The sequence below is a fragment of the Dermacentor andersoni genome, chromosome 4, assembly GCF_023375885.2.
Source record: "Dermacentor andersoni chromosome 4, qqDerAnde1_hic_scaffold, whole genome shotgun sequence".
Lineage (NCBI taxonomy): Eukaryota > Metazoa > Arthropoda > Arachnida > Ixodida > Ixodidae > Dermacentor > Dermacentor andersoni.
The window spans coordinates 215,325,277-215,347,950 of record NC_092817.1 but is presented as its reverse complement, the minus strand read 5'-3'; positions in this window follow the sequence as shown (position 1 = coordinate 215,347,950).

The window sequence follows — 22,674 nt, the reverse complement described above, 5'->3', positions numbered from 1 at the left end:
CGCAGCGCAAGCTGCTGAAGCCGTGAGTTATCCTACCGCATTTGAGCAACTTATTCGTCAGATGGCGCTAAGGGTCCGAAAGACAGGGCGTCACCTAGCACTTGCAACGTGCCCATAGTCGACTGAAGAAGGTTCTCATGCCTCCTACTACTCGAGCCGTACGCGTGGCCGATGGTAGCACTGTTGACGTTGCAGGAATGTGTACTTCCGTTATCAGTATCGCCGACCGCCACGTTCCTGTTCTTTTTACAGTGCAGATGAATTGTCCCCATGAGCTAATCCTTGGACTCGACTTTCTTACGGCGCATTCAGCTTTGATCGACTGTTCTGCCGGTACCTTTGCCTCGAACTTCCTCTACTCGTGCATATTCGTGCCGAACTGCCGAACAATTTTAGTACGACCGCTTTCGTCTGCCTGTCGCCTAAAGCCTTGACTTTCGTCGATTTGCTATCATCTTTTCCTGTGCCAGATGGCGATTATGTCGCCACACCTGTCCCTGATGTCCTTTTGATGCGCAATATCGCTGTGCCCCGCTCCGTCATAACCCTCGCCGATAACCGGACATGCCTCCCCGTTGGTAATTTTGGCCCGACGACGGAAGTTCTACCCCAAGGCATATCGGTTGCAACACTGCATGCTATAGGAGATGACCACGTCACAACATTTTCAGTAGACGTCTGCTCAGATTCTTCACCATGTCTACAGGATGCTATTTGCCCTGACGCAACATTTTGTCCCATGATTGCTGCGGACCTATTGCCTGAACAAGCAGCAACTCTGTGTCGCCTTTTGGTTTCCTACCACGACATCTTCGACCTCAACAATCTCCAATTGGGCCAGACTTCAATTGTTAAGCATCACATAAATACTGGTGATGCCAGTCTATTCATTGCCGGCCATATCGTGTTTCTGCTTTAGAGCATAAGAATATTCAAGATGAAGTGAACAAAATGCTTGCAAAAGGTATTGTTGAACCTTTGTCGAGCCCTTGGGCGTTGCCCATAGTACTTGTCAAAAGGAAAGATGGAACATGGTGTTTCTGCGTAGGTTATCGTCGTCTAAACCGCATTATCAAGAAAGATGTCTGCCCCTTGCCTCGCATTGATATGCCTTCAATTGTATCCACGGTGCCAAATACTTTTCACCAATAGACCTTCGGTCTTGGTTATTGGCAAATTTCTGTGGATGAAAAGGACCAAGAGAAGACCGCGTTTGTCACCCCTGATGGTCTATATCAATTCTATAACAAGGTTTTACTGTACAATGGTAGTCTTTATTATTATTATTTATTTATTTTTAATGCTCCTGGCAGATTTGCTCGACTATGCTCCAGGACGAGCAGGCAATGTCGTTTATGGCACAACTTTGTGGAAGCATAAAAAGCTCGCACTGATTCAAAAAAGTAGCCATAAGCACGAGTCTGGTATCCTGTGTTAACTTCTGGTTTCGGTTTTGGGTCGTTTACGTCAGGGCGCTACTCGGCGCCAAACGCTGTAAGTTGCCTCCTGTAAGTTGCCTCCGCAGAAATAAACATTCATTCTTTGTCTGGTCCCCGACTGAAGCAGTCCGGCTCTTTCTTGTGGCGCTGCGGTGCCCCGGCCGTTTAGGCCTCATGCCGTAAACCTTTCGTTCTGCCGCCCCGTCGAACCTACAACAAACTGGCGACGAGGATGGGATTGGCAAGTTGAGGAACTTGTGGGAAACTGCTTTGTATGCCAACAAGCAGATAAATCTGCCAAACCATCTTTTGCTCCATTACAACCTGTCGAATGGTCATTAAGACCATGGGAAAAGTTAGCCATAGACATAATAGGCCCTCTTGATCGTGCTCCACAGTATGCACGTTTTGCTTTGGTCATGGTTGACTATCATTCCAAGTGGCCCGAAGGTACTTTTATGCCTTCCGTCACATCGGAAGCAATCATGCACAGTCTCATGTCCATATTCAGCAGAGAAGGATTTCCTGATGCTAGTGTCAGACAATGGACCACAGTTTGTTTCTGCACAGTTTGAAAACTTCCTGAAGGAAAGAGGCATTAAGCATTTCTTGTCTTCTCTTTACTACCCACAGGCCAATGGCCAGGTAGAAAGATTTAACCGTGTCCTTAAAGAATTCATACAGATTGCTGTTTTGGAACAGCGAGACTTCAGACTTGCGGTCTTAGAATACTTGGCAATTTACAGGTTTACTCCACATATGACTACCGGTGTGTCTCCAGCTATGCTGCTCCATAGTCGACAACCACGAACTCGGCTGGACGTTGTAAACATGCCTCCAATTCATCCTGAATTTGCTTCTCCAAGGTTACGCCAGGAAGTGCAGAGTAGAGTACGTGAAAAACAGGAAAATACTAAAAAGTATGTGGATCGTCGTCGCGCGACCAAACGTCCTCAGTTTAAGCCAGGCGATTTGGTAAGGATACGTACTTCTCGGAAATCTGGTCCTAAATACTTCGGTCCGTTCAAGATTTATCACAAAGTAGGTCGAAGTACGTTCCAGCTTGAAAATGGCAAGCGTTGGAATGCGTCTAAACTGGTGAAGTACTCGGTACGTCAGGGTGAAACAACAAATGAAAGGAGTCATTTCAATGACGGGACATCCTTTGACGATAGTTTTCCACCTTTTCTTCCAGTTCCTACTGATACCCATTTTCCTGCTGCAACCACTTCTTTGCAACCATCTGTCTCACCACCACCACCGGGATCACCCCGTGCAGAAAAGTCTCCTGAACGTCCGTGCGACACTGCCCCTGAAGGCACTCGGGACTCTGACACACCCTCCAGTCCCTGTACGAGTAACACTTCTGCTGTTCCTCCTCTACAACCTGAACCAGTCCTCCATAGGTCTACACGCCATAGACAACCTCCGGAATGGTTTAAGGATTATGTTTCCAAGTAGATTTCTGCCTTGGGTTACTGTCTACAGAGGTTTCAACCCTCCCATGCGAATTCGGCTCGTAACGCCAAAAGTCTTTCCTTACATTTTTGTTAGGTAAATAGGACATAAGTAGTATCCTTCAAATGGGGGGATTTCTGGCAGCATAAAGGGTGCTATGTGCACGCTGAACTTAGTTCTATACTGCAGATTTATCAGTGGATCCTAGTGGTAGAAACACTTTTCTTCATTTCTTAGCATCCCAGCAGAAGGGATACCATATATTTCTTGTACATTACATTTCTTGCAGCATAAACGCGTAGCATGCACATTTTCACTACGGTAATAACCGCCATACGAATTTGTCTTTCATGCCAAAAAATTTTTTTAGCAATAGGTTAGCATCCTTACTATCCCAACCTGGGAGTGTAAAGTGCTTGTACGCACAATCTCCAATCCACGACAGCCACAAAGACTGTCTCGAGTCAGGCTCAGGGCGAATGAGCCACCCATCAGTGCTGTCCCAGGGGGCACACAGATGTTGATACTGTCTACCTTTGTACGTTGTGAATTTTTTTCATGTGTGATCTGTGTGTGCAAGGCTGCATCTCATCGTCTTCCCAAGACGGGTACTGAAACTCTGCAGAACTGGAGTGCAATAGCTCACTTTCAGTTTTCATGTTGTGTGTTTTTCTTAAATGGGGAAGCCAAAGATGTCATTTTCTATTGTGTAAAGATGTCATCACTAAACGTGTGTTACAGTGCTAACGTGTTCTTCTTTGACTCATGACTTACTTTTGTTGCGAGGAGAGCGACTAGCGCATTTTCCTTTCAAGGGAGAGGTGATGTGGTATCCTGTGTTAACTTCTGGTTTCGGTTTTGTGTCATTTACGTCAGGGCGCCACTCAGCACCAAACGCTGTAAGTTGCCTCTTGTAAGTTGCCTCCGCAGAAATAAACATTCATTCTTTGGCTGGTCCCCGACTGAAGCAGTCCGGCGCTTTCTTGCGGCGCTGCGCGCCCCGGCCGTTTAGGCCTCATGCCGTAAACCTTTTGTCTGGCCGCCCCGTCGAAGCTACAACAACGAGACCATTGAGTGATCCAATCAAGCAAATAACACGGCCTACACCTCATCGCTTGATATAAAAGTGCGAGTAGTGTGCTGCATCAGCACCCATGGCACTGTTTATCTGCTGCACCGGCACCGCTGCCCCTTTTGCACCTGTTCTGTGTACCGCACGAGTATCTATTGCATCAATAGCGATGTCTACATTGACAGCTTTCTCAATCACCTCTCAGCATCAGCACAGGGTGCCATTGTTTCTTAGAGTGCTTTGTTGAATCTTTCTATGTTGTCAAAAGTGGTTCGAAACAGGATTTCACTTGGCATTTGGTTGTTCTTCATTGACCATATTTGCCCTGTATGTTTTTGTGTGTGTGTCATTTTATGGCTGTTTGATTCACCAGCACCATTTCAAACAGTTCACATAGTGCTGAACCCTACCATCCATTTCAGTGCCTCATTGATAGTGCCTTCTAACCCTTGCTATTCATTTAAAAGGTGCTTGGTTGGTTAACAATTTTTCAGCACCATCCCTCGGTGCAGCATGTTTCATGCATTGCTACCTTGGTGCAGAAGTACAGATGCTAATCAGCGATGCAGCAGACAAGACACCATCGAAACCCCACTTACACACATCTGCATCTACGGCATGCTAGTGTACATGCTTTGCGTGCATGTACACTAGCATGTTCTGTATTTGCCTTTAGGCTGCGAATCAACTGTCTGTATTGATCAACTCAATGCTACTTCAGATTAAATATGCCTCTGTCAATACATCTGCATTGGTAGTTTTCTTGTGCTCTTATTGCCTTGTAAAATTTAATACAGAAAAACAATTGTCTGCATTCTTCTTAACAAAAGCATGACCAGTTCATTCCAAGATACTGACGTTCACTTCTACGGTGCACTTTGCTTTTAGAAAATGCTGTCTGATCATCTGTAGCGAAAAAAAAATGATATTTATTAACATATAGCATGTATTTAAACTACTTCTCTCATCGGCAGAACTAACCGTACTGTTCCAAACATTTACTCATTTCTCTACATAATTTTTTGCTTCCAGTACAAATGGTACATTGCTTTACACTATTTTTATGACCAATGAGCTCAAGACATCGACTTGTATCTGGAGTTCAGGATCAGTCATTGCACTGTACTCTGCCTCTCAAGCTTATGCAGACGAACTCGAGCTAAAGGTTTGTCTCACCTGCACTATCTGAAACAGTTTATGAGGTGCTGCACTCTTCCATTAATTTTAGTGGTGCAGCAACCCCATCATTCGTTTCAAAACGAGCAGGCATAGGTGCCGATTACGGGGAAGCTCCGGGGCCCGAGCCCCCTCTGGAGTTTTCGGGGGGTGCGCAGCCCTGGGTGATGCCAAAGACCACCCCATACACACACACACACACACACCCCTAAAGTGCCATTACTAGAGCTTTGTAAGCCACATCGTTTGAGCTTTCTTTTGACTTTGCTCGATCTTTTCACTTGAAATTTTACAGAGCTTACTGCATCATTGTTTGTGTGGACGTGCACGGCCTTTAATTCATACTTTCGCTTTATTTCTGCAAGTCCTCACAATAGGAGGACACGCACATTAGAAGCACTAGCGGCGGCTGCCTCATACATATTTTCTCACTTCAACCTTGTTTTAAATTTCCATGTTAAACACCATGCATATACACCATATATTTAAATATACACACAGGACAAAGTTTATTATATATTTAAAAGAAAGGAGGTAGCCAATTAAACATTACTTCTAAAGGTATAGATAGCCTATGCCTAGAAAATGAATATGTTGCGGTATGTTCACCACGCTTCAAATTGCTTTGCATGCTTTTTTTGACCATGAAATAACCTATGGACTTCAGTGACCCCTTCGGCACAGTCTTTAATCAGTGGCGTGTGAAATGCACGTGAATGTTGTGTGTCTCAGTATTCCTTCTCTTTCCACTAAGCAATGCTAACAACTCATGAAAAAAATATTTCTAATAATTTACAACATATCTTAGGGAAGGTAACATCGTCAGTTGCACGCAAAGGTCATAAATATATGCAGGGTGTCCCGATTACCTATCATGCACCAATATTTAAAAAAGGGCAATGCGTTACTAAAAGAAACCTAGTGCATATTGTTTACAGTACAGTGGAGTAGCTGCCAGTAATTTTTTGTTTTTAATTATAATTAATTATCTAACTTGAGACGTACGATCCTAATTATCAAAGTGTCAGTGAGGCATTTCAAGGCACAGCCAAGGTGCATCTAACTACGGTATTTTTAGCAACAAACTAATTGCATACTAATTTTTTTCCGACTGATAAATAAACCCCGCGAAATATAGAGAATACCAAGTAACTGCGCTCCCACCCAGATCATAAAGCAGTGCCCTCGGACAGGCTGCTTCCGAGTTAGCCAGAACGAAATAAAGAAAAACATTGTGATCGAGCAAGTTCCTTATCTGCCCTGTCCCGGCAGATAAGTTGATGTTAGTTGGAAAACAGTTGTGATAGCTGTTGTCTTAGCATCGATAAAGTGCACGGATCTCTTATTTTTCCTTTTTTTCCCCACAAAAGTGAATTGACGTCAGTGCAAAGGTTTAACTGTGCGTTTTGTTTTGTCCAACTCTCCACGTCTTCCTCTATTGAGCAGAAAGTAAACATGATTGTTGCCTTAAGATCTGCAAGCGGCAAAAAGAGGAAGGTCGCAAATATCTGTATCAGTCATGGAAGGGTGGTGGTTGACCAAATGCATCGACTATCATCAGAAATTATGAATACCTGAGCCAAACCGGCAGCTTCAAGAAACAGCAGCGGAGGACTCCATCTCTGAGTCCTAACCCACGCACGGGTGTTCTAGCATTTATGGCCTCAAACCCTCATGCTAGCGTGCAAGACGTGGCCACCGAGGTACCAATTTCCAAGTCATCAGTTTGGAGGATTGTAAATGACGGCCTTTTGCCCGTACCACCTGAACCAGCACCAATGCTTAAAAGATAGGGACCTGTAGAATCGTCTAGATTTCTTGAATTGGGTCCTCACAAAAGCCTATGAGTCTCCGGACTTTTTGAGCATGATCATGTGCACAGATTAAGCCAGTTTTCGCAGAAGCACCTAGGTAAACTTGCATAATGCACACTATTGGAGGGACTCCAATCTACATTAAGTAAAGCGCAATCGGCGCCAGTACCAGTGGTCGCTCAATGTGTGGTTTGGAATTTACGCCAGTGCAATAATCAGTCAATCAATCAGACTGGGCAGCGTTACGTGAACGAAATCCTTGAAGGAGTGGTGGATGAGTTTCTCAGCAAAGTCCCACTGTCACGTCTTCCACTTCTGCGGTATCAGCAAGACGGGCCACCTGCATGCAGCAGCAACCGAGCACGAAACTGGTTGGGTGCGACTTTTGACGCGCAATAGATTGGAAGGCACGAGCCTGTAAATTGGCCGGCTAGGTCACCTGACCTCTCTCTGTTCAATTTCTTTCTTTGGGGTTAAGTGAAAGGTTGTGTTTACGTGATCGAGACGGACGTCAGATTAGTTCAAGGTAAGGATAACGGATGTCTGCCGTAGAATTCCGGCATCGGTCATCAAAAAAGCCACTAAAGGTGGGATAAAATAGACAGCACTGTGTAGGTGCAAAAGGAGACCTATTTGAACACGTCCTCTAGGCTGGTGTTCAACGGAGCTTACGAATTCATAGATAATAAGAGCACACAGTATTTTTTTGTCTGTGTGTGTGTGCCGACATTCTGATTGCCAGTTCAGCTCATAGAAGTGGTATATTTAATTTCGTGAATGCATTCGTTTTGTCTTTTCTCTACAAGTTGGTCGCTTTCCAGTGTGTTTATTTCGCTTTTATTTGTTGACACGAACCTGTTTTTGCAGCACGTATACACTTTCATGAAAAATAAAACGCTCACTTTATAATGGCTTTGGTCCGAAGCAAGTTTCTGGTGCGAAATATAACTTCGCCCGCACTCTTTTGCGGCGGTGCGAGCAAAGGCTGGATTTTGAAACATTCTGTGCCTATTACATTTCTCTTCACATTTCGTGTGTGGTCAGAGATGCACTTTAGCTGCGTTATCAAGGGGCTTTTGTTATCATTGATCAGTCGGCCTTGAGAGAGGGATAAGTGTGACGTAGAGAGAAAGGAGTAGCTGCGAAGCCGCGAAACCTGCTGTTGGGGCTCCTTCCGTACCATTATCAAGATGGTGCGCTGTCTCTTCGGGTTTGCGATAGGCAATGCAGTTGCTTTCAATCAGCTTATTTGAGGGCACTGCTTTATGATGTGGGTGAGAGTTCACTCACACGGTATTTTTCAGAGTTCGTGAGGTTTTTGCCAGCAAAAAAAATTGTACGCAATTAGTATGTCACTGAAAACACTGCAGTTAGATGCCATTTTGGGACGCCAACAAATGCCTCATTGACACTGAAAATTAGGACAGTACTTCTCGAGTTAGATAATCGCAATTACCAAATTAAATCTCAGTAACGAAAGAATTACTGGCGGCTACTCCACTTTACTGGAAACAATATGCACTAGGTTTTTTTTTTGAGTAACGGAACTGTTCTTTTTTTAAATCTTAGTGCATGAGAGCTGTGGAACACTCTCTCTTCATCCCTATACCATTTTCTCCAGTGCAGGGTAGCAAATCGGACATGCGTCTGGTTAAACTCTCCGTCTTTCCTCTCTTCTATTTCTCTCTCTCTGTATAATTCACTCAGTAACCGAAATGAGGCCAAGCCAGATTCACTCGAAATCAGAATCAACAGCAGTCATGTGCGGCAGCACTTATGCTTGGACTAGCAGAAAAAAAAAGAGAGGCTGCAGTTTTGCAGAAAGGCGAAGCAGTGTTAGTGATAGCCAAGTATGCGACAATTACACGAAGGAAGATTACACCACCAAGGGGACTCGGGCTGTGAAATTGAAACTGTCTTCTTCTACGAGGTCTTGTATATACTTAGCGCCGTCACTTCAGTGCTCAAGTCTTCGAGGTCACACAAAGTTTCTTGAAGTGCAAGAAATATATATATATATATATATATATATATATATATATCGTAAGGAACCGCTTTATTCCAGCCAAGCTCGGCCTACTACCTCGAGGATTAAACTGTGCTGCTGGTGATGATGTATGCAGATGGAAAAGATGTGCAGATGATGAAGTTGAAAGTCAGGCATGGGTTGCGCCCACACTAATTCTCTCTCGCTGTTGAAGCGGCCGCCTGACTGCGCGCAAGTACTATAAAATGCGTCAAGTATTTAGTTTTAAGCGGGAGACATGCACTATCTCTGTCCCACAGAAATGGGAATCGGATGGCGTTCTAACGAGCGAGGCATGGTAATTGACAAGTGATGTCTGCTCAATGACCGTGTAAAGTCGAATAAAACGTGAGAAATTTTTTGCATAAGCCAGGAACGCGCACAGGAGTCCAAAGAAGAACTTCATCACTAGGTGAAAAAGTCGCAGCACACTGGGTCGAGTCATAATGAAACTTGCGAGCGTCCTGGGAGATGCCAATGTTAAGTGGGGCGAGGCAACGGCAGTCCGCGAGGCGAGACCCAAACTGTTCCGAGAAAGGAGCTGATGGGGGTGTAGGAGTCGAAAGGAACGATACATCAAGAACGAAACTTGGTGAACAGCCATAAATGAAAAAAAAAAGGTGAAAAGCCAGTAGTACGTTGCGTAGCCATGTTATAGGCGAATGTCACGAACGACAGGATTGCATCCCAGTTCGTGTGGCCGGGGCGGATGTACATCGCAATCATATCGGAGAGGGTACGGTGAAAACACTCCGTCAAGCTGTTGGTCTGCGGATGGTAACTGGAAGTCGTCTTGCAAATTGTGTTAGAGGCGCACAGAACTTCGGTAAAAATAGAAAAGAGGAAGACTGCTGCGGGCACTGAGGAGAATGCGTGGAGCGCTGTGGTGTACGATAATGTTGTGTGGAAAGAAATCGGCGACTTCAGCCGCGATCCCGGATAGTAGAGATGCTGTCTCCGCATAGTGTGTTGGATGGTCTATGGCCGTTACAATCCAACGATTGCCATGTAAGGTCGTGGGAAGATGACCGTACAAGTCTATTCCAACTACTTTGAAAGGCAAAGCGGTACAAGGCAGAGGTTGTAAAGAGCCAGAAGGAGCTGTTGGTCGTTTGCGGCTTTGACAATGAACGCAGGATGCAACATACTTGGCAACGGCTGAAGACGGGCCAGGCCAGGAGCAGCGACTTCATATTCTGTTGTAAGTCTTGTGGTCGCTTAGAAGACCAGTCGTCGTATGATCGTGCAAGGCTTCGAGCACCTCACATTGCAGAGAACATGGTACGACCGGGACCCATTTGTTGCCATCGATATGATAAATGTTGCGATGTAAAGCCCCATTCTGCAGCTTTAATTGATTAAGTTGTCGACGAAGTCAGGCGTTTGGAGGTGACGAAGAATCTTCCATGCGTTGGTGGGACACAAGGACAGATGGGCTGTCGTGTATTAGCCAATCGAGGGTTACAATAAGTAAAGCTGATGAAGAGGACTCAGGAAGTACACAATTACGGAGAGCTGATGGTGAATCGTCATGATTCGGCACAGGGTAGTGAGAGAGAGCATCGGTGTCTCGATGTTTCTTTGCAGCCTTGCAGGTGACACTGAAATCGTACTCCTAGCTGTAGGTGAAGCACACAGCGACCCAGGTGACCTGACAAATTCTTTAGCGATTAGCGATGAAAGCCAGCACAGGGTGTTATGGTCGGTAACGACTGTGAAATGGCGGCCATGAAAATATGGGCGAAGTTTTTGCACTGCCCAACAGCAAGGCACTCCTGCTTGGTTATGGTGTAGTAATTCTCTGCACTGGTTAGTAGTGCACGACTAGCATAAGCAATTACTCCTTCGCGAAATGTGTTGTCACGTTGCAGTAGAATGGCACCGAGACTGACTGCTAGCATCGGTGTGAAAGTTGGTGGGCGCGGTCGGATCAAAGTGGCACAGTACTGGGTCTGACGTCGGGGCATGTTGCAAAAGCAGGAAAGTATGTTCACATTCGTCGGTCCAAACGAAGGGCGCATGACTGGCAAGGAGTTGATGGAGCGGGTACGTAAGCGTAGCGAAGTTGTATATGAAGTGCCGGAAGAAGCAAGTCCAAGAAAACTGTGCATTTCTTTTTGACGCAGTGGACACAAAATTCGAGGATGGCAGCAAGCTTCTCGGGGTCCGGTCGAATACCTTCTTTGCTGACTATGTGCCCCAGAACTTTGATGGTCTTGCTGGCGAAACTGCTTGTGTGTGTGTGTGTGTGCGTGCGTGCGTGTGTGTGTGTGTTGAGCTGCAAACCAGCATTTGCAAGACAGGCAAGGACTTCATCAAGACGTTGCAAATGTTGTGAGAACGTGGTTGGACACAATGTCGTCGAGATAGCACAGACACGTTTTCCATTTCAAGCCAGGCAAGACTTATCGATCATGCGTTCGAAGGTGGCAGGCACATTGCAGTCTAAAAGGCATCGCATTGAACTCGTAGAGCCCATCAGGGGTAGCAAAGTTGTTTGTTCTTTGTCGGATTTGGACATCGGTATTTGCCAGTAGCCTGGTCTAAGGTCAAGGTTAGAAAAATATTCGGCACCGTGGAGTGAATCTAGTGCATCATCCATCCGTGACACGGGGTAAACATCTTTGCGCATGATTTTGTTCAGCGCACGGTAATAGACGCAAGAACACACTGAGCTGTCTTCGCGACAATTGCAACGACATGAGTGTCAACAGCTCAAGTGACAGTTGATCCACGAAGCAACAGTTGGGGTTCGAGAGTTTGGTTTATTGCGGTAAGCAATGCAGACCCCTCAGAGAAGCGAATAAGGCCAGGGGTAATCAGAATCGCTCGAGATAGGGTATGGTCATAGGGCAGAATGAGTATGTCGCCATCCACTATGTTACAGGAGGTGACACTTATAATCTCTTCTCTAGGTGGCCAAAGAACGTAATCGGAAGAGGTCACGAGACGAATGCGTTCTTCGTGGTCAGGAAGAGAATTGCCAGTGGCATCCAGTTGTGTGAGGCGCTGACGACAAGAGATAGAAGCGGACACCAAAGATAAGAAGTCCCACCCCAAGATGAGTTCATGGGTCACTCACGAAATACCGCAAAAACAATGTGGTGACGAATTTTGTCTATGGACACACGAACAGTACACTGTGCGATTGGACGAATAATAACGTTAATCGCTGAACAAAGGGAAAGGCCAGAGTAAGGCAATTCTTGTGTTTTATAGAGTCCCGAACAGTCACATGGCAATGATCGCCAAGCCTCTTGTAACATGGAGCCACCTCAGAATTGCACCAAACAAAGATGATGGATGCAGCCAGTCTTGCCGGATAACTACATTTTGACTATTCTGTATTGTTTGCATTTCTTGTGCAAAAGGAATTCTCGCAGAGAGTTTTGTCTTCAGTGGCCTTCAGTTGACGTCATCTGCTACAACTAGCACATGAGTTAACTCCATAGCACCACTAGGATGGAGACACTGTTGTGGGATGCTTCGTTAAAAGTGGACAAGAAGATTCTAAAGGAAAAGTGTGAGATTGTCACAGTAATAACCAAAGCATTTGGCATGGGAATGATCCAGCTATAAAGGTATTATCAGATATGGACAGGCATTTAATCCTAAATGGCACCTTGCACGAGCCCCAAGTGTCAAATGTAATGAGTATTGTGCATGAAAGGGCCAAGGATGTTTTGTACATGCAAGGGAACACTATAGGCATTTGATAGCAGTTGCTTAGATGTACCATATTGACAGGAACCAAACGAACTCCCTTAGACATAAGCATGCACCAAATTCAAGGACTAGATGAAGCTTCAAAGAAGTAAGTGTGTTTCATGTAGGATAGGAGTGAATGACCTTTGTACATGAGATCAGTTACAAAAACACTAAATGAATGCAGTACAGTCTGTATCATATCTTATGCAGACCAAATTAGCCTGGAGTTTCAGCGTTCCTTGTCAGTTCATTTAAATAGGCACTACATTGTTCAAAGTGCAATATTGTTCTACAAAACATAATATGCAAGATGTAGTATGCTAACCCTCGTGGCTCAACAACTATTGAACCGAAACCTCAATGAGCAGTGAAGCTTCCTTGTAATTTTCATCGTAACCATACTTTTGCTCTTGAAAGTGAACCTCATTAGTGAATTTGCTTGTGTATTAATTTTTCTTTAGGCAAGTATTTTTTTTACATGTTAATGTCTCAATCCTGCTTTCTCTTTCTGGAGCTAAAACAAAATGCCTCTTATTTCAATTTGATCTTTTGACCCAGGAAGCCATCATCTGGTGCTGTGTACAGCAAGCACATGCTTCGGGCAAGGAGGGAGCCAGCACCATATCTACATCAGCAAGAACATCAGTGCTCAAAATAAACATTTTCTGTGCAAATACCTGCCTTTTTATACTTCCAGCATGAATTAATAAGTTTCTTTTGCCTTCACATGCAGGAAGCTTTATAGGAATAAATAATGACTGTTGAATGCCCAGGAAAAGCCTTGAAACCTTTCTACTTGTAGAGTGGTAAAGTACTTGTGCACTTGAACTTGATAGTACAGAAACAAAAGGCAAAATAACAGGCACAATGCTCGGGGCAGCAGTCTTGTATATGGTAGATGAACACAACTAATTGTGCTGTCCAGTTTCATTCAGTTTGACCAAGTGTTGCAAGAATTGCCTTCAAAATGCATCATTCAGTTTAGCCAGCTAAAGTCGAACTCGTACAAACTTTGAAATGTCTGCTGAGAATTTTAGCATAAATAGTATGTGTGCATCCTTCAGCAGCACTACAAGCCCAATAAGGTTTTCGCATTACTGTCCCCCCTCCCTTGGGGTTATTGCAGTGTCTACTTCAAGTGCTTGAGGGTATAATGGTGAATGACTTCAATTTGCTATGAATATGTGCAGTGTTGATGCAGAAATGAGAAGGCTATATAAATATGCAGGACAAGAGCTGGTAGGCCTGGTTATAAGCATGATTTGGAAATTTATAGACCAAATGCAATATGAATACGATTTGTTAAATGACATCCATGTGTGGGAACTGCCCACATGAAAGGAAGGAAAGTGCAATACTTGCAACCTACCAACACAAAGATCACTTTAGGGAAGGATTCTGTAAGGGTCCACTAAGTGGACTATCTATTTCAGCACACACTGTGATTAGGTAGAGCTCTAAGCTGGTAGAGCAAGTGGCAATCGTCACCGTGGGCTCTCGTGCTCTATTCATTCAGCGTGTACTGGAATGGACAGTCCACGTAGTCAACACTTACAGAATAGCCCCCTGGGGCTGTGGAAGCACGCAGTATATTAAGCTTAAGTCTGTGTGGAGTGCTACCTCCTGCTTATGTGGCAAGTCCTCCTGTTTACCTGGTCCTTTCAACTAGAGCTCAGCTTGGCATAGGTTAAGTCAGAAAAAGCAACCAGCGTCCTTAGAATTCAAGCTATTACTATTTGCCCTATAAAAAGGGAAAGTGAAGCCTAAAATGACACTTGACTTTGGCCATATTTTTCGCAATATGCCTGAGAATATTGGGATTTCCCATCAATTTTACCCTTCCTACATCACACAGTGAACAACCTGAAAACAACACTGCTGCGCAGAGCGATGAGGGGACAGGATTTGAGCAAGAAAACAACACGACACCTTATCGCAAACTATGAACTGGTTTATTTTTCTGCAAATGAAGCGTACATAAAGCCTACACGCACGCACAGGAGTTCTCTTCCTGGTCTACCTACACCCTCTATTGTCCGTGACTATGCGAATCTCTTCATTGCTGAGTGAAATAGATGGGGTGCTGACAGATGAACCTTGTGGGTCCATCTTGATGTTGTATCCTTCCACAACTTCTCTTTTCCTTTGGTTCCTACTTTTAAGCAGAATCATTGTCTTGTGATAATCACCAGCTGATAGTTTGTGCTCAGGTGTCGTGTGTTGTTTTCTCGTTCAAGTCCTGTCCCTTCGTCGCTCTTCACAACAGTGTTAAGTATGTCGAACCAACTAGCCCACTGCACAATTTTCCTGAACCTGCAAACAATTGTGAACCAAAGCCTGTGAGAAACAATGAAGTGTTCTGTCGTGACATACAGATTTATGCATGCTCACTTTGCTAAAGATACAAATTTAGCCAATGTTAATGAAGAGCTTCACTTTTGGAGTTCACTTAAATAATGTCTGTGATGCATTGTGACAGTAGGAGGTCCTGGAGGCGCTACTGTGGAAATATGTCGACGTATTGAGCCTATTCCTGTTTAATATATGGATAGATGCCTTCATAAAGAGTTGCAGAAACTGTACAATAGAATGTTTTACATCGCGTGTAATAATTATGCTGTGATAAAGTAGACGCTGAGCTTAATGTTTCAGAAAAGCTCAATTAAAGGCTCCAGAATAGGTTTGTTGGGCAGGTGACCTTATATTTGGCTCTCTTCATAGTGAAGTCTAGACGCATCACCTCAGCCACACTTAGAAAAATCTGTGGGCTCGTACTGCCCATGCCTTTACTGCACAAGTTGCCTTAGTGCTCCCAGTCTTGACAGGTAACACTTAAGCACTCTCTCATGCACATGTTTGTTCCAAAGCTACAGTTGCTAACTAAAGTAGCTCCCACACGCGATCCTGTAACTCTAGACCTAACTGCAGAAACGTATGCAGTACTACAAGTCTGGCATGGAGTCCACATGACATGTGCGCAACTTCAAATTTCGTATAGGCAACAGATAACTGGTAAACTGTTAGAGTAACAAAATGGATGCCAAGGAAAATTCACCCAAAGCCTTAGGCAGGAAAATGAGGTGTTGTGATGAGATAAGTAAATAACAATCGCATTTGATTGACTGACTTAGAGCTGGCAGGGCTATTGCATTTGACATGATTGAAACGAGCTGTAGCATGGATGGTAATTGTGGCAGTCTTTACAATGTCGCGCTCTCTGAATTCCATATATACAGACCGCGATGTATGCTGCAGCGACCAACTGTTTTTATTCAAGAAAGCCTAGTTTGTGGTTCAGCACACATCATTCGCTGGCAAACTCACTGATGAGTAAACTCCCTCAGATCATCCCATGAGTCTGAGTGAGCCCAGCTGAGCAGTATTTTGGCGAGTTTGAGCCTGAGTGAGCTCGGCTGAGTAGTATTCTTATGAGTTCAAGTGAGCAGCTAAGTATAATTTTGGCGAGTCTAAATAGTGAGTTCCGATTATTTTGCCAACATATATATGGTCCATGTACTTTCGAAATTCAGGTACGACACTTGCGCATAGGTTGGAAATTAAGCTTCTCGCCACGCGACTACTGCAGAAATTATCATAGGGCTAGAGAAGACCGATACGCCTTAATGATGCAGCGTGCTGCGCGGGATCCATGTGTGCAGCGAGCCAGTGGATGGGTGCGTGTTTGGGAAATTGGGGGGTTTCGACCCATCCACAGATAATCTCCATAATACCTTTCTTCATATATAGTGTATTATTGCGATAGCAATTTTTGGACACCCTAGGCGAATTTTCGCCATCACCCTGATGTTCGGTTTAAAGTCTAAGTGTGACAAAACTTATAGTGTCCCGTTGCATCCCACATGCTGGGGTTAATTGCGAATGAAAGGGTGTGAGGGTGAGCCGAGAAGGATGTCAGCTGTATGCGCGCTGTCCACGTCCCGTGATCAAGCGCGCGCTAGGGTAGGAGAGCGCGCGCAATTGCCCGGCCGTGCCCGTGCTGTCCGCGCGCAGCAGAGTGCATATACACGGCCCGCGCGTGTCACATTTTTTAAAAGTAATTAACGGCCGGTGTAAAGGCGGCAAGCCGACGTGGCTGCTGGTTTCATGAGTGATGGAAGTAGCGTTATCTAAGTTTAGGACGAAACTTAGAGAACAGTGACTTAAACAGTGACTTCCTTAGAGGGGCCAAAATTTTCGGAGCATGAGCGGCACGTACAGTAGAATTCAGTGTCCCATTGTAAAAAATATGTTTGATCTAACAAAGTAGAGTGCTGAGTGTTACGTCTTTGTTACATCAAGGTTCAACAAAAATTAAGCGCTGGAAATCAGCGCTGGACGCGTATGCAACTCCTTACTCCACACTGAAAACATTGAGAAAACATTTTTTTAAAAATACTCTGTACATTTGTGTAAATCCCTACCTGCAGATATTCCTCTGGTTTAGCCTAATTATGTGCTTCCTACTTAACTTACTCTCGCAGCAGACGTATCATTGCGAAATTTGCTTTTAGAAAAAGCATTGAGTTTCGCGAACAAAAAAAAAAAATTTCAACTTCCACTACAGCGCACTTCCTATAGGCAAAAGACATTCACGAGACCATTAATTGACAAGTTAGTAGAACAGGCGGAGTTGAATTCCAATCAAAGGGCCGTTTAGGCTATTAAACAGCTACAATGTTCAGGGAACGTACTGTTTCCATGAGTGGTTTACTCATGCAGTAAAATGTACTGCCCCTACTCCTTGTAATAAAAAGCGTGTGCATCGACACATAGCAGCTGACATTCTTGCTTATTTTCTCATCACAGAGGTAAAAAAAATTATGGGGTTTTACATGCCAAAACCACTTTCCGATTATGAGGCACGCCGTAGTGGGGGACTCCGGCAATTTCGACCACCTGGGGTTCTTTAACGTGCACCTAAATCTAAGTACACGGGTGTTTTCGCATTTCGCCCCCATCGAAATGCGGCCGCCGTGGCCGGGATTTGATCCCGCGACCTCGTGCTCAGCAGCCTAACACCATAGCCACTGAGCAACCACGGCGGGTCATCACAGAGCTAGATGTGGCACATAAACCTATATGCTCACACAAATAAACGTGACCAAATACTGCGGAGACATGGCAACGAATTCTTTATTTACCTTGTACACTACAAGTGCGAGGTCTACACATTCATTTGACTTCATGAAACACTATTTATATTACAGGCTTTACGGCAATGTTTGCATATAGTGCGGTAAAGCGCTCGACAAAACTCCACATATTATATGGTCTGTTTGATTATAACTCGATATGCAAACGTTTGTGCAGGCAGGCAACCAAGGTTTTCATTAACGCAGCGCACCAAAAGAGCGTCGTATATGCATTGATCTGGTTTCATGACATCGTACTTTTGCCACTAGCGTTACGGCAATGCTTGTTTATATATATTGCTGCGAAGCACGACGGAACTGCACATTATTATACGGTGTGCTCGAAATTCACTCGAGATGCAAACGTTTGTGCAGGCAGGAAAGGAATGATTTAATTCACGTAGCACAACACGAGAGCGCGCTCTATGCAGTCCTTTGATTTCATAAAACTCTATTTCTGCCACAGGCTTCGCAGCAATGCTTGTGTAGAGAGCTGTGAAACTCGACGCAGCTGTAACAACATCGCACGGTCCACCCGATTTTTACCGAGTTTGTTTTAAAGGGCCCCTCACAGGCTACATAACAAATGTTGGTTATACGCTGAAAGTTGTTACGTGCCCTCTAAGAAGTGTTCTACCGCAAGAATTTTTCAAATTGGTTCATTAACCGCAGAGAGAGAATGATTGAAGTGGCGCGCGAACACATGATTTCAGGCAGAGAGCGTCGACGCCTATATAAACGCTCTCTCGACTTTCCCCGTTTCGCCTGTGTAAGCGAAGTTCCTTCACTGCGTTATCCCACACCGGAGCCGAGGGATCGCGCGGCGGGTATACCCTGCCGTCTTCTTTTTTCACCGTCACCGGTGACGGTGTCGCGCGAGCTGTTGCGCTTGTCTCGTTTCCTGTAGCGGACGATAATGCGCGCTCTACACGAGAACACGTGATTAGCGGTAAAAGTCAGTGCCCAAGCACTGAGGCAAACGCGAGAGGATGAAAGAGCATGATCGCAATGCTGGAACACAGTAGAAAATGACATATAGTTTCGTTCTCTGCGCGCGTGCAAACGTCGGAAAAAGGCGAAAAAGGAGACGAAACAGAAATTCATCTCTTGCTACAGTGCGAACTAAAACAAAAGCACCCAGACATTCGGTTTGTATTTTTCATTATTTCTCTAAACTTTAATTAGTCCACTGAAGCAACAGATTCAACAAATAACTGGTGCTGCCTTGAATAATTATCTAATTAAATCACGTGTCACTCTGAGTGACATCACAGGACTGCCATGTACGTAGGCGCACTTGTGCGATTGACGTCAACTGTCCGGCTGGGAACGCACGGCCGCCGTGAGGAGAAGGCAGTATGGTTTAATTGAAATTTAAGCTCTTGCCACAGCACATAGGGATGTAATATACTTAGCAGACACGATCGATCGTTAGCGCGCATTGTACGCACTGCACTTGTCGACTCCAAATGCACAGACCTGATGAGGGACCCTTTAAGGCGAAAGCTTCAGATCTCTATACTTCAAGGCCGCTTTGCGAGGTTTCTCTATGTTTCAAGGTCGCTCGTGCTACTGCTCGCACGTTTGTCGTCTTCTTCCACATTGCTGCCACACTGATGCCGCTAACCATGCCAAACCAAAGGCACGGTTAATCGGAGCGCCCGCAACACTACTCACACATTCGTTGTCGTCTTCCACATTGATACCACTAATCATGCAAAAAAGAAAGGTACAGTTAATGTAGAGGTAATTAAGGCACTCAAACCCACGGCCTTTGGTGTTCATTAAGCCAAAGTTGATTAATGTGCAGCAAATTAAGGCAGTTTTACTTAATACTTTAACTGCATTGTGGGTCACCGGTGGTTCACAGCCTGTGCTCCTCCTATGCAGCAGCAAAGTTACAGGCGTTCATCTGCTTGCTGCTGCGATAACTTTATGACACTTGAACTCAGTGATATGATTTTTGTTATGTGAGGTTACAGATAGCCAGTAGAATACTTGTTTGATGTTAAATGCTGTGACCCACTGGCAATCCACGATGCACTCAATGAAAACGTTTTTATACTGTGTGCGGCGTGACCCACCAGTGACCCACATGGAAGAATTCTCGCTCTTGTGTTGCCATCTGAGGTTTGAAATTGCAACTAATATATCTTTTTATTGCATTGGGCATGGGGTGACACGTTTGTTTAAGAGAGTGGAGTGGTGGCACATTTCTCAGTTGGGTTGCTTGCAAACTTTTTGCCGCAGTTTTTGAAGTACGTGCTGTTGGAATAAGTACCTGCATTTTTCTTGCTACTCCCAAACTTTTCAGCGTGTCTAATAGATCCTCATACCTCTTATGGATGCAAAAAAAGCACTATGCAGAGGAAACAACTAAACTTACTTTTGGGCCAGAAGAATGCACCAGCAACTTCGCGATCACCAGCTGATGAGTCAAGTGCTTCATTGTCAGATGTTCAGCACTGGACAGACAGTGAAATCAGTGACAAAGATAGTGTTTACGAACCATCATAGGCCTCAGCCAGCACGTTGAATGGAGAGTCGGACCTGACTGATGATTCTGAGGCGAATGATTCAGGATACGATGCTCTTTCTCTCAGCCCATCTCTAGAGAAATGGACACCGGCAACAAGCACTTCGCCTAGTGTGACACCGCACTCTCGGCCGCCCACTATCATTCAGTTGCCATCTAGCCATTATGCCCCATCTTTATGTTCACTGTTTATTACGGATGACATTTGCAAATGATGGTCAATGAAACAAACAGGCTCACACAACCAGTGTTGAAGTCAACTACTTCCAAATCTAAATCACGGTTGAAAAATTGGACAAAAACCAATGCCAAAGAAATGAAAGCATTATATTCGAATACTGATTTGTATTGGTCTCCTCCGTCTTCCTACTCCCAGATCTAAATCACAGTTGAAGAATTGGGTGGAACCAATCTCCAACAAACGAAAGCATTTGTTGGAATACCAATTTGTATTGATCTCGTCCATCTTCCTACTCTGAGTCACCACTGGGCAAAAAGTAACCTGTATGGCGTTGAACTCATTCGTCAAAATATGAGCCGTGACTGCCTTTTCCCTACTTTTGAGGTTCTGGCATTTTGCGGACAATGAACTGGCTGCAGAGTTGCAGGATCATGTCTTTAAGATCCAGCCTCTGGTAGAGCAATTGAACCAAAATTTTTGCCACTTTGCTTGAACCGGGAAAGGAGGTTGTGATAGATGAAACAATAGTGCCATGGCGTGGCTGACTTTCGTTCGTACAGAGTCAGGCTGTTCAAGGCATGTACCAAAGACGGTTACAGGCTAAAGGTTGATGTATATGCCGCAAAGTGTGACTGACAAGTTGGCATTGGACATGGCAAAGATGTATGTTTGAAACTCATGCAAAATTACAAGGGAGTCGTGTGCCCGCTGTACGTAGACTACTTCTACATGAGTTTGCCGCTCACTCTTCACCTTCTATAGGAAGACACTTTCATTTGTGGCACAGTTCGCTCAATGAGGAAAGGGCTGCCAAAAGATGTCACTAAAGTAAAGGTTGCAAATGGCAGTGTTACCGGACTTCAGTCCGAAAATGGAGTGAAGGCACTGAAGTGGATGGACAAGAGGCCTGTTCTGATACTCACATCTGTCGCCAAATATAAGGCAACTTTGGTGGACAGTGGGAAGAAAACAACGGACTGCGCACCAATCATGAAACATCAGGCTGTTCTCGATTACAATGCAACAAAAAAGGCGTCGACTATAGTGACCAAATAATGTTATACCACAACTACCTTAGAAAAGGACTCGAGTGGTACAGAAAGGTAGCTGTTGAGTTGCTTCTTGGAAGTGCCATCATAAATGCGTGGAACATTCGTGGCATGCTTGAAGGAAACTCTACGCCAATTATAAAATTTCAAGATGAACTGGCTCATTCACTGTTCGGCCCTCGTCAAGACAACATCAAAGAAACTCCTGGGAGGAGTGTCCACATGCTAAAAAAAACGGCCGTGGCTTAGTTTGGTTAAGCCTGGTGATTGCGAAGCAATAGTGTGTTATTCTCGGATCAGCCAATGGCTGGTGAGAGGAGCGGGAGTTAGGCCGCCATTGGTGGCTACCGCCTCGCCTCGCGACGGCGAGAGATGGGGCCCCGTTTTTACACAGCTGGTGTGACGTCACTCTAGGTCACGTGGTGTGACGTCACGCAGCGAGGTCACGCTAAAGGTCAATGGTGCCTGCCACCGCCTCGCCACGGAACGGGCTGAAGTGCGACCTAAAGTAGTATTGCTTCGCAATAAAAAAACTGGCACATCGGCACACGACACTCTGCGGCACTGCACTGGCTGCTATGCGGTCAACAGTACCAGCAGTAGCCCAAACACTATGGTGAGAGTGAGTAAAGTGATCACTTTCTGTGGATAATGCCCTGGCAAGCCATTCATCTGTTTGTTGTGCTTTAATTCTGAGCACAAGTAACCCGAGAAACAAGCTAGCTTCAACTGTAAAATGACTAGGGTGAAAACTTCAAAACATGGTTAATGTTCCTACTAAATTTTAGCCTTTCTCTAACTAATAAATATTTCTAACACGGGAACTGACTTCTTGTCTTTTCTAGTGGCAAGCACTTGAAATGGAAGTTTATTTCCATCTTGTAAGATACAGATGGGGGGGTGGAGGAAAAAAAGCTGTCCATTGAACAGCTTGACAAGTCCCCCATCCCTCATTTGGGCAGAGGCAGCATCACATTCTTTCATTCAAATAAACACATGTATACCGTACATACATAATATTGCACGTCATATACATTACTCAAGAAGTCACGAAGATGATCAAGGAAAAATAGACATATAATG